Raw genomic sequence first — 13,212 nt, 5'->3', positions numbered from 1 at the left:
GAATTTAACCATAAAATAGCATTATTAATTGCCATTAGATTACTATATTGCTCCTGGAAAAATGCCTGGCTTCAGGCACAGTTCTAAAGACCAAAGACACAGTGATAATATGTAGCCCAAACTGGGCATCCATGAGAAAGTACCATTAGTAAAACAAAATACAGGAGAAATTTAGAGCTTCCGAGTTTGTTTCCACTGCAGTGTGACCTGTGGGAAATCTTGCAGCCTTTCTTCCCAGGATGCAAAACTTTTGTGATTAAAAAGAGCATAGTTGAAATTTTAAAATGCTGTATATTTACCTTGTGATAAAAAATTCTATTGTTTAGAAAATGTCTTTCTCTCCCATCCTTCAGCTTATTGCTACCTCTGGAAATAGAAATCATATAATAATAGAGTCTCTTGTGAAGAATCTTTGAATTTTAATATCAGTGTTGAAAATTATTAAAAAAAAGTCATTAATAAATAGGTTTACTCTCCCCCACCCACTTTGCATTCCTCTTTGATTTATTTTAAAATGATTCTTCTTTGGTTTGCACCAGAGGAGAAGGTTTTTTAGGGTGGGACTTTGCTTCATCTGTCTAGGAAGGCCTGCAAAAGCTCATTGGTACTTCATATGTCAAAGCTAGGCATGTGCAAATCTCTACTCACGATAAAAGAAGAAAATATCCAGAAAGATACAGGGCTCCATCTGGTGTAAACTACTGACTGTGAGAAAGATAATAAACCTATTGTTGAATTTACCAGACTTGTTGTTTTTATCTTTCTTTCAAATACAGCTTCTGTAGTGAGAATGGTGGGAAAAAAAGAAGGAAGTGGTCAGGGAAGGGAATAAGAAAAGGGAAATAAGGGTTAAGGGACTTATCAAAGCTAGAAAGATAATCTCACTATACATCTTATAGGAACTCCTCTTTTTGAGTCCAAGTGAGCTGATGAAACTCTAAGCTTTCTGGGTTGAGGGAGGAGGGAAGAGGCAGAGAGAAACTACTCTTTCGCCTTGGGAATGACAGAACCTGAGGCTTTCAGGTGAAAAACTAATGAGTGAATCAAGTGAAATGCATGATTACATCCTCTAACGCTTTGATTTGAGGGCAATTTTTATTAAATCACAAACGAGATTATTGCCCATCCCCAAGCAAAGAGTAGGAAAGCGGAGCGCTTGTCCCCCAAGGAAAGCAAAACCAATACAGTATCTCTCTTTTTGGTAGATACTGACTACTGCTGTCTATTTTCTAAAAACGGTATCAGTAGTTTAAAACTCCCTAGTGTTGGGTGAACAGTCTTTCATTTAAAACCAAAAAAATATGTATATAAAAAATGTCTAACAGTTTAGACTTGGCTGTAGCTGCATGCCCATTTGGGTAAAGGTAGTTTATTTCTTTCGGATTCAGAGCCCTCTCATACCTCTATTATATAGGGATGCATTTGTATTTGTTATATACACATATGTGCATAGACATACAAATATGAAAAATCCATTTGAAAGGATAAAGAAACAAATGATTATTTGGAGGATATGAGCGTTAAAGCAGCGTTTCACAGAGTATTATCCAGGGACAAGCTACTTGAGAATTACCTGGAGATGTCTATTAAAATGCAAATTTTTAGGTGGCTGCAGACCCAGTGACTCAGAATTTCTGCCATGGGTCCTCGTTTGTGCCTAGGTGGGGCCTCAGGGGCATTTTTAGCAAGTAAACCAGGTTACTCTTGTGCACATTAAAGTACGTGAACCACTGTTCTAAATGTGTCTTGGGATCTAATTGTAGCTCTAGGTGATGTGTGCAAATCAGTACACGGTTACTGACCACTGTATTAACTCTTACAGGTGACAAATATTACATATTCTGACATAGAATTCAGGCAGCCACAGGAAAAGAAGAATGTGTACATCTCCGAAAAGAACTCCTATCCTTAGCGTAGGTGTTGTTGCTATTGTCTGTGTATAATCCTACCATTTCATTTTCAGTTATCATTGCTCAGAGGAAATGAAGTGTTGTGGTATGGATTCAGCTACAATGTACTGATCTGAAAATATCTGGGCAAAGAAATCATATAAAATAGTTCCCCAAACAGACACACAAAAAATAGTTCCCCAGAGTCAAAATATCTGAGCTCTCCTGCTGAATGTATTGCTAAATCTTGCATTTATTAAGTACCTCCTGCATGCACAGCTTGTTCAAGAAGATCTTGTGATTTTTATCCCCATAGGTACAAGTCATAGTATTTTCTTTTGATAAATGCATCCACAATCTGATTCTGGCACTGGGAGAAGTAAAAGAAAAACTCTGACCTGGGGTTGGCAGAGGAGGAAGCTGAAACTGCCTGAAATATAATCAGGGATTATCTACAGGTTTTCCAAAGTTTCCATTTTATGAGTGATGATAAATAATGAGATATATATTTATTAATCCAGGTGCAGATTAATGACTGTGTTCATTACTTCAAAGTATTTTAAGCAATAAGATTTAGACATTTTAAAAGAGGCATGTCTGAAAAGCTCTCCTCCAGCAGAAAAGAAATGGTGTGATTATTTGGCAATATGTTACATATACTCACATAATATATGGATAGTATAATCGAACGTCCAGGACCAAAGGTCTAATTATATGCCACTGTTAGGTCAATAAATTTACTCAATTTTACTTCAGACACAAAGAGAACAGGCAAATATTTGAAACTTCTGTGAGTTATGAAGGAGAAAACTGATACTTCTGGAGGTCCAAAAATGGTAAATGATCGTAATGAGTAAAATTGGGAAGTGCAGTGAGAGGCAACAAGGGAATGAGCCATAGCGATCAGAACAGTGTTGAATCATTGCATTATGCAATATTTGAATTTATGCTCTCTCTTAATTATTCCTGTCATTCCAGCTATTGTTCTCCTACATTCTAGGAAAACAGAAATTAATGGCCAGATTCCTTAAAGAGAAGTGGATCCTGTCCCCTTGATCCTTAGTGCTGTCTGCATCCTCAGGAAAGCAGATGTCTGATAAGGCAGCTATTCTGAGCACATGGCACAGGAAAGGAAGACTCCTCTCCGCACTTGAGGCTTTCTCCTGAAAACTCTCGAAACAACTCACTTTTGCCCTTTCACCTGCCACAATTTTATGAGTTCAGGTTTCTGCACTAAAGCTGACTTAGAGAATCAGATGAGCAAGTAGAATTGCTGGGTTTAAATTCATCACTGGGACTGGACCAAAAATGAAAAGGAAATTTCCATTTTGTTTGCCATCCATTCAGTATTGCAGAGAAAGAGGAAAGTGAAAACTTCTCTGCAGTTCAGCTTATCTCTAGGAATATCTAGAGATAAGGATATTTTTAAATTACACAGAACCCAGTTTCCTTTTAACCAATGCCTGCTCAACATAGACACCAGACTGTGAGAAGGAAGTGATATGATCACATGAGAATTCTGAAGGGAGATGCCATATTTCAACATTCTCTGTATTACTTACTAACAATCAGAGATTTATGTTCAAGTACATTCCATTGATATCAGGTCTGAATAGAATCCTCAATAGAAATGTTTTTCTCTCAGGCTAGACTAATAAAAAATGAGACAAATTGGATGCCGTCTTATGGAAAAATCTAGTAGGTGCCTGTCTTGTTCCCAATGCACACATTTATTTCAAAGAAAACCTAAAAGGAATTGACTCAGAAGTCCACATACACATGAAAAGATTTCATGTGAACAGTCAGGGTACATTGTGTTTCACAAAAACTTGGGTTCATCTTGAATATCATTTGTCATTCCCTCTGGAATCTGAAGTTCAAGGGCACTGAGTTAATTTAAGAGCTAGCTATTCTGGTATGTGGCAATTGGGAAAACTGTGCATGCATGCACACAGGTGCACACACACACGTACACATATGCACATCCACTCAAATATGTTAGATGTCAAATGAATTTAGATATGGTTAATGAGATCCTTGATTTATTCCTATTTGACTAATCAGTTTATTTTATACCAACATTCCTATTCTGATTTTTTTATCACTATTATTTCTATCTCTTCAATACTCATTGCTCTTTTCTTCCCACAGAATTGTTTCCAAATGACCATTGATCTTGCTTTAGCTCCTAGGACGTTTTTATCCAGGGGCTTGGATGAATTAGCTATAATTATTCCTCTGACCCAGGAACATTTCAGAAAATTTGAGTACAGAGCAAAATGTCCACATAGGGAGTTAATTGTAACTTGTTGAGTAAGATTACAGCCATAGAATGCACACCCAGTATATTTGCTTTTCTAAACTTCTGGCGTTGGTTAATGAGAGCTTCTAGACAGATATGGAGTTCTAATACCACCATCAAAATTTCTAGCTCAAAGGAGTTTCCCGATATTGAACTGCTTTTGTTTTAGCCCCTTTCTATTCCACCAGTTGAAAATTGTCAGGCTAACCAGATAGGAGAGTGAAGTAAAGTCCACAATTCTGTTTTTGTAATTCCTGAATCCCCCAAAGCTCGACAAACTAAGATTTTTACATGAGTCTGGCTCAACTTTTGGCATTAAAGCCTGACCTTAATTGAGAGGAGTCTATTCATAGTTTTGTTTATAACAATTAGCATGAGTATTCATAAGTTTCTCCACAGAGATATTAATGCATTTGGTAATGGATGTTACTTCAGAACCTGCTAAGGATATCACATACCATAACACATGTAATATAATATAATATAATATAATAATATAGTATAGCATAATTAATATAAAAATAGAAGGTTCCTAGGCTTTTCTGATTCCACATGTTTCAAGTAAGGGATTGTGAACTTGTACCTACTTTAAACAGATTTTCCACATAAAGAAATTGGACAGCTTTCTATAAGGTGCAATACTTCCCCCAGTGAACATAAACAACATAGAGTTAAAGACAAAACAATCACAAAAAAGCCACTGATTCATCCATGTCTCATAGCCCATCTCTCTGATGAGGTGTATATCAAAGCTCTCCTGATTTTAAGCTGAGATGGCTGGCCACGATGTGGTAGGGAAGGGAGAGTTCTGCTCTCTCTGAACAGTACAGCCTCCTTGATCATCATGCCTGGCAGAGGTGCGACAGAGGGTTTCAGCAAGGGGGATGGTGCAGGAGGCAATCAAGATGACCGAATTCTAAATGTCCACCCCCACTGGAAGGGAGCAGTCAGAGGCAAGTCCATGGAGGGGTTTCGGAGTTTTGACAAAGTTCTTTTCTGAGCTGCCTTTTGCATTTCCATCTGATATTACCATGCTGATAATTACTACCTACTGCTGAACCACATTTTTCAAGCAGAAACTTACAGAAAATTTTGCAGGAAAAAAAAAGAGAAAACCTGAGATTCATCCCATATTCCTTCCTCTTCTTCACCAATATTTAGTTAATCTTTTCCCATACATGCCCTCTTCTGCCCTCTCTGCACCTCACCTTTTTATTCTTCAGCTATTCTCTGCACTGCTGACAAGTTTCCTTTCATTTAACGAAAGTGGGATCATTTGTCTAGAACCCCTCAACAGATGTTTCAGCAAGTCATACAACCCCTTCAGCACTAAAGCTTCACGTGCTTCTCCAGCCCTTTGCTTTTGCCTTACTCCTGAAAGCAGTCCTCTAGGAATCCTAAACTCCAGATCCCCTGGACCACTCGCCATTCCAGGAGGACCCCATGCTCTCTCCCATTGGGTGTCCTATGCTTTCTTCTGTCTGGAATATCCTGACCCTACTTCTCCACTTGGCAAATCTCTACTCACCCTTCAAGACTCAGCTCCCAGAACTCCCAGACCTTTGTAGAAGACCCTGGCACAGTGAACAAGCCATTCTTCTACGCTCCTACAACATCTTCTACATAAGATCACTTATCCCATAATATTGCACTTACCATGTCAGTTTTCCGTAGTCTCTGAACGCCTTGAGGATAAGATAGAAATCTTCTTCCTCTTTACAGTCTCATTGTCTGCTACACTGCTTAGTTCAAGATGTGAAATCATTAAATACTTCTTGAAAAAAAAATAATTCATAAATATCACACTCAAAAAAGAAACAGTATGAACAAGCTCTTCCACCAAGAATCTTCTAAGAACCATTTACTGTACCTATGAAAGGCACAAACTTACCTAGAAGACTGATAACTGACCTTCCATATTTTGGGTATTAATTTACTAATCTATAATTGCTAAATGCAAAATATGCCAACACCACAGTTTAACAGAAAATATTTTTCATGAAGCATTGTGGGTATGTGAACTAAGGAAATTGATAATTACACTACTCTTTCCTTCCTACACCCCACCATCCATTTCTAAATCCTAGCTAGGTAAGTTGGTTCTTAGAAATGCCAATCCCTTTGAGACTAACCTAAAGAGAACTTCATTTTAGAACATACATCACCATAAGCTAAAAGTATCTTAATAATACTTCATCATTCCTGATCCACCTATGAGCTTTTATTGCCTTTTATTATTCAAATTCAGTTACATTTTATTTTAACTGGAAATACTTGTATCTATGCATGTATACTGTGTGCATTATACTAGAATGGCTGGGACTGCCTATATAATCAGGCTAAGGCTTTTCCTCGGGGAAATCCAGTAAAATTATCTTCCATTACATTTCCAAAATACTACTCATTAAAAGCAGAAATAAACTTTTATATTCATGGCTAACAATGCAGAAAAGAGTCTCAACCCTGCAGCTTATCTCAATTTCAGAGAGGAGGAGGTATTTTCCAGATGAGTTGCTGTTTGATTTGATTTTCACTCACAATTACTATCAAGATATTTTCCCCCCAGCTTGTTTTGTGGTACTATTACACTTTGTCCTTATACCCCATTTTCTGAACCAATGTGTTTTCCAAAAACATGACCCAGTTACTGCTCATTTGAAGTTCAGAAGAATTTGCAATTTTTTTCTGACAAATTTTCACTATTTATAGTCATGGAAGCCAAAATAGAGAAAGAAAGGAGGAAAGAAAGAAATCCCCCTTCTTCCCAGCACTCTGTGTCCTTCTTTCCCGCTGCTGAATGCATTGTTTTGATTCTTTCATGCGCTGGCAAACTTTCAAGCATGCCATATGAGAATTTTAAAAATGAAGCTCTCATTTAGGAGTCACATAGTGGTGATATACGCACAGAGCTTCAATTTAAACCATTATTGCATACCATCTTTTTCCTTTTATAATAATCCATTAAATGCTTTCAGTATGGAGAAGGAATAGCAACCTGTAGATCCAAATGGAACCCAGATGACTTATAAAATACATCCTGCCTTCCTGCCTGAGTTGTTACAGCTCCCATCTCTAATGGATGGCATTGTTATTTTACCATCCAGCCAACCACACACATCCATTATACATTCTCCAATGTCATGAATCACTTTTCGAAGGCAACCTGTCCTTTGGTTGTTATATACGTCATTTTTCCTTAACCTCTGAACAAAACCTTGTGTGTGTGTGTGTGTGTGTGTGTGTGTGTGTGTGTGTGTGTAAAGCATGATGTCCTTGTTTTAAATATAATGACTGATAATTGGAAAATACCTTGGGGGAACATTTAATGTTCATTATGCCAAGCATAGACTACACTACTATTTGTTCGGTAATTTTCTGTGACAACAATAGCAACATTCAAGAGTATAATGTATGGTAGGATATTTTCTTCCAGAAAAATGCCATTTGCATTGCTTTATATATGTGAGTTAAGGCTTAATTTCCCATTTATACATATACACATACATATGTACTTATCTATCCACTTGCTTACATACATTTAAATTTACATTGTGAGGCAAGTTATGCAGTCTTATAAACAGCACACGATTAAAGACAAAACAATTATGAAAGAGTCAGTCTTTAAAAAAAACTTTAGTTATGTCTTTTTCAGTCTTCAGTTTTAAAACTATTTCTCCAAATGGTTTATATCTCCAAATGGATGGAATATTATAGTAAAACATTTAACCTTCATTTGCAGTATAATTACCCAAAGATTCCAAATCATCTTATTACTCTAAGTCAATAGGTTATTATAATACCCACAAAAAATGAAGCTTATAGAAAGCATGGGACTATCTGAAACCCTCAGGAAGAGTAACACATAATAAGAGCAGCTGGTTGTCAGTGCTATTCCTTAAAAAGATTTGGAAAGGAAATTGTTCATTATCTTTTGTTAAAGGCTCATATTACTTTCAACTAAGATTTCTTGTTGTTTTGATGTTGAGTGTGTTGTATCGCGTTGTTTGGATTGGTTTTTCATTTTTGCCTTAAGAGCATCCTAGTAACTTTAAAACATTTTATTTTTCCAGTCTCAAAGAGAATCAAGGATATTTGTTTGCCATCTTACAATGCATAACGCAGCTAATAATAATACTATAATACCAAACTCTTACTATAATACAAGATGTAATAAGTTCTTTACAACCATTATCTCATTTAATCATTCTAAAAATCCTAGATATTAGCACTCCATTTGACAGATGAAAGACGAGGCTCACGAGGCTTGGTTCCTATACAGCTATAAAGACTAAACCCCAAGGCTTTTCCACTTTTCCCCCTGGTTATATCAAATAACAGTCTTTCAGTGTAGAACAGCTAACAATCACTTAAAATAAGTTATAAAGTTTATATTTATATACTTTGTCTCTAGTAGAAATTGGAAGAAATTCTAGAACATTAGGCATTGTCTCACTGTCAATGAAACAGTTATCAAGTGCTTTTTAGACCTTTTCTCTTCTCTCAGTTCTTGCCTCTGGAACTTCATATAATTTCTTCATAAGGCCAACTGTTTCTCCAAAATTCCAATGCCACATTTCCAACCATCTGTTATACCTCTCTACATGAATGTCCAACCAACTCTTTATGCCCCCCAAATCCCAATTTTTCTAGACTTCCTTGCTTCCATAAAAGGCATTCCTTCAGTACATTCAGTATCTCACAGCCCTGCTCTTTCTTTCCTTCTCCTTATGCACTACTATCTGTAATCATTCATTTGGTTGTCAAACATCCATTTGGTTGTCAAGTTCAACTTGGAAATGCCTTTTATAGGTAGCCTGGCCTTCCTTGTCATTTATGCAACCACAACTCTGGTACAGTATCTCCTTTATTTTTCATGCAGAACTCTGTATTAACTCCTACTTGGTCTTCCAGCTTCCACCATATTTTAAATCTCTCTCCTAATTCCAGTATATCATACATCCTATAGTTAAATCATCTTCCTAAAATCCACTCTCTTCATATCACTTCTGGAAAATCTTTTGTGGTCCTATGCTGCCTACCAAAGTACATACTAAGTTATTTGTCCCAGGTTTCAAGGTCCTGAAATGTGACATTTTCTGGTCTTACCTCCACCACTTTTCCACGTATAACCTATTGTCTTAGTCAGTTCAGGCTGCTTTAACAAAATACCATAGACTGGGTAGCTTCATAGATATTTATTGGGCTTCCCTGGTGGTGCAGTGGCTAAGAATCCACCTGCCACTGCAGGGGACACGGGTTCGAGCCCTGGCCCAGGCAGATCCCACATGCCGTGGAGCAACTAAGCCTGCGCACCACAGCTACTAAAGCCCACGCGCCGTGTTCCGCAATAAGAGAAGCCACTGCAGTGAGAAGCCCAGGCACTACAACGAAGACCTAACGCAGCCAAAAATAAATAAAGTAAATTAAAAGAAAAAAAGATATTTATTTATTACTGTTTTGGAGACTGGGAAATCCAACATCAAGTTGCTGACAAATTCAGTTCCCCAGTGAGAGTTTCTTCCTTGCTTGCAGAAGGCCACCTTCCTGCTGTGTCCTCACATAGTGGTGAGACAGCTCTCTAGTGTTTTTTACTTTTCTTATGAGGACATAAATCCCAACATGGGGCCCATCCCTCATGACCTCATCTAAGCCTAATTACCTCCCAAAGGCCTCACCTTCAAATACCATCACACTGGGATTTAGGGCTTCAACTTATGAATTTAGGGGAAGGGGGGGCAAAAACATCCTTTTTTTTTTTTTTTTTTTTTTTTTTGCATATAACATTTATGCTGCACTTACATATTTTATCACATTAAGAATGTTCTCCCTCCTCCTCTCCCCATCAAGATTGCCCATTCTTCAAAGCTCAATAAAGCTTCCTCCTCTGTAAAGACTTTTTAGATCTTTCCTAAGCAGTTTTAATATCTCTTTCTTTTGAACTCCCTTTTGAACATTGTATTTTTCTTAATGGATTCAACTTTACTTGTAGTATAACCAGTCATGTACTTGTTTAAGTCACCCTGCTAGATTATCAGTGCTTTATGGAGAGGAAATGTATTTTAATCATATTTGTATCCCATGCAGCATTTTGCAAAATGTTTAGTATCAAAAGAGAACTCAAGAATGTTTATGAAATTGGATCATAAAAATTGTTAAATCTGGATAGGGACTTGGAAAAAAAGCATAAGATTATTCCTGGTAAAAAAAGAATTAGCATAACACAACATTGGAACTCAACTATACTTCAATAAAAGATAAATTAAAAAAAAGAATTATCAGCAAAATATAATATGACATCCCAGTTATTTAAGTATCAAAAATCAAGCAAAATGAATACTATTTTAAAAACAAAGGGGGAAGCAATAAAGAACTAAATTTTTGTATTGTTAGCCCAGTGTTGGGAGTTACTAGGACATAGAGAATCTCTTATTCTCATTATGTGGCAAGCAGGAGAGAAGCAGATTGGAACTTATGTTGGAAAGGGCTTGGGAGGAGCCGTGTATGGAACTCCTTTTGCTTGGAATGCTTTTTCTCTTTTTCTTTATCTAATTCTCCTCAATTCCCCAAATGATGTAGATGTTACTTTCTCTTACCCTCCTGCCCATGTCTGTGTTGAACATCTAAGAACACATTATTATCCTGATTGATTTGAATGTCTCCCTGTAAGACGTGGACTTCTTGAGAGTAGGAATTTTATAAATCTTTACATATTCAACTGACCCGGTACCTGGCAGAGACTAGATGCTTAGTAAATATGTGTTAATTGAGTTAATTGATCAATTACACTGTTTCCACTATCTGAAGGCTTGTGATCCAGGATCAGTCACCTATCTTTGAACCTCACTCTCCACATCTGCAAAATGGATATCAAGACTGAAATGAGGCTAAGGTAGTGAGGAGGCTCAATATAATGCAGATAACATACATGGTACTGTTATTACATATACACTATGGACTATTATTAACATGTATAAATCGTCCATTTTTAAATGAATTATGACACCTTGATTTCATTTCTACCCAGGATGCTTTTGGAACACTTCTCCCTATAAATTATTCAGCATTCAGAATTATCATTAGGAAGTAAATGCAATACTGTTGCATATTTCTTGGTACATGCTTATTTCATAAACATAACGTTTTTATTATACATCATTTCAGCACCCCATTATCATAGTTAATTAAAAACTGACACATGGGGCTTCCTTGGTGGCGCAGTGGTTGAGAGTCTGCCTGCTGATGCAGGGGGCATGGGTTCGTGCACCGTACAGGGAAGATCCCACATGCCACGTAGCAGCTGGGCCCGTGAGCCATGGCCGCTGAGCCTGTGCGTCCGGAGCCTGTGCTCCATAACGGGAGAGGCCACAACAGTGAGAGGCCTGCGTACCGCAAAAAAATAAAAATAAATTTAAAAAAACCTGACACATGAACTTACACTTCTATCATGAATGCTTAACTGTCAAAAGATTATGCTCTCACTGCAAACTGCAAGGCATTAGACAACAGGAAACACAGGACTGTGATCCTGAGAGAAAGTAAACAAAATGAGCCCCATAATTGCACTGGTCTACTTCCTGGAGGTAGTTTACAGACCACAGTGGAGAGTGAGGTGACCCACACAGAACCTGACGGTCTCAGTGAGCTGAGGATACAGAGATCCGAGTTCATGAACAGAGTCAGTTAGATTGGCATGTGGGAATATGAGTGAGGAGGGAGCTGCACATAGAGATTGCCTTGGAGAACCACATGGAAGTCCCCTTCAACCTTCACTGAAGAAAGATCTACGCATTAGGTGGAAACACCCACAAGACTGAGAAAAGCAACTCCAGAAGGCAGTACGCCAAAATACACCTAGAGTTCACACAAAGCTGGAAATAGTTTGTAGTCCCATCAACCAGAAGAGAGAGTCCTCAGCACCGTATGGATTTTAAAATATTGTTTGAAAGTATCAAAATGATCCCAAATAATCTAACTACAAGGTATTTTACTGAAGAGAAATAAAAACACACATCCACACAAAAATTCATACTTGAATGGTCACAGCAGCTTTATGCAATATAACCAAACAACCCAATGTCCAGCAACTGGTAAATAGACGAAATAATTGTGGTATGTTCATACAATGAAATACCATGCCAAAAAGAGAGAAAGAAAGAAAGATAAGAAAGGAACTACGGATACACACACAAAAAGCATGGATGGATCTCAAAAGCATCATGGGAAAGATAAGAATCTAGAACCAAAGACTACATTCTATATGATTTTATATGTATAAAATTCTAAAAAAGGCAAAATATAGTGAAAGAATGTAGATCAGTTTTGGAAAATGGCAAAGAATGAAGAAAGTTTTTTCTGCATAGAGAATTTTAGGGGATGATATAAATGTTCTATCTTTCTTGTGCTGGTGATCATTTTAGTATGTACGTGTTTCAAAATTCATCAAATTGGGCACCTAAATTGGTGAAATTTATTGTATATTAATTGTATTCCAATAGTTTATTTTTTAAAAACTGACCATATGTGTGAAAAAGCATTATTTAGGCTCTTATTTATGTATCTTTATTCTTCCACAGAACTCATTTTCAAGCTTTATAGTTAGGCCCCAGTGTCCAATATGTGCTCTGTAGCCATCTTTAGTTTCAAAGGAGACTAGGAAAGTGAATAGGAAAAGTGGAATCCTTTTCCACTCTCTATGGTAGAAAGGGGAAAGGCCAACAAGAACTGGGAATGGCTACCAAGTTACTCAGTCAACAGGGTCTGTACTGTCTCACTCTAAATTTTAAATATAAAACAGAATAATTCTTAATTTACTGGGGGTATCAAGTTTTCTCAGGACAAGCTAATTAGAATAGTCAAAGCATGTTGCATTCTAGCTAACTGTATTTCCTAATTAACTAAAAAAGCGTTTTCTTTATATTTTTATCAAAAATCTTTTTAGACACTTAAGAATCTTTCTTTCCTCATTAAGTACAAGATAAGGAATGTATTTAAATTTTGTTTTTATTAATACCAAATCTTCCA

The sequence above is a fragment of the Delphinus delphis genome, chromosome 1 (assembly GCF_949987515.2).
Source record: "Delphinus delphis chromosome 1, mDelDel1.2, whole genome shotgun sequence".
NCBI classification, from domain to species: domain Eukaryota; kingdom Metazoa; phylum Chordata; class Mammalia; order Artiodactyla; family Delphinidae; genus Delphinus; species Delphinus delphis.
This window is presented reverse-complemented; position numbering follows the sequence as displayed.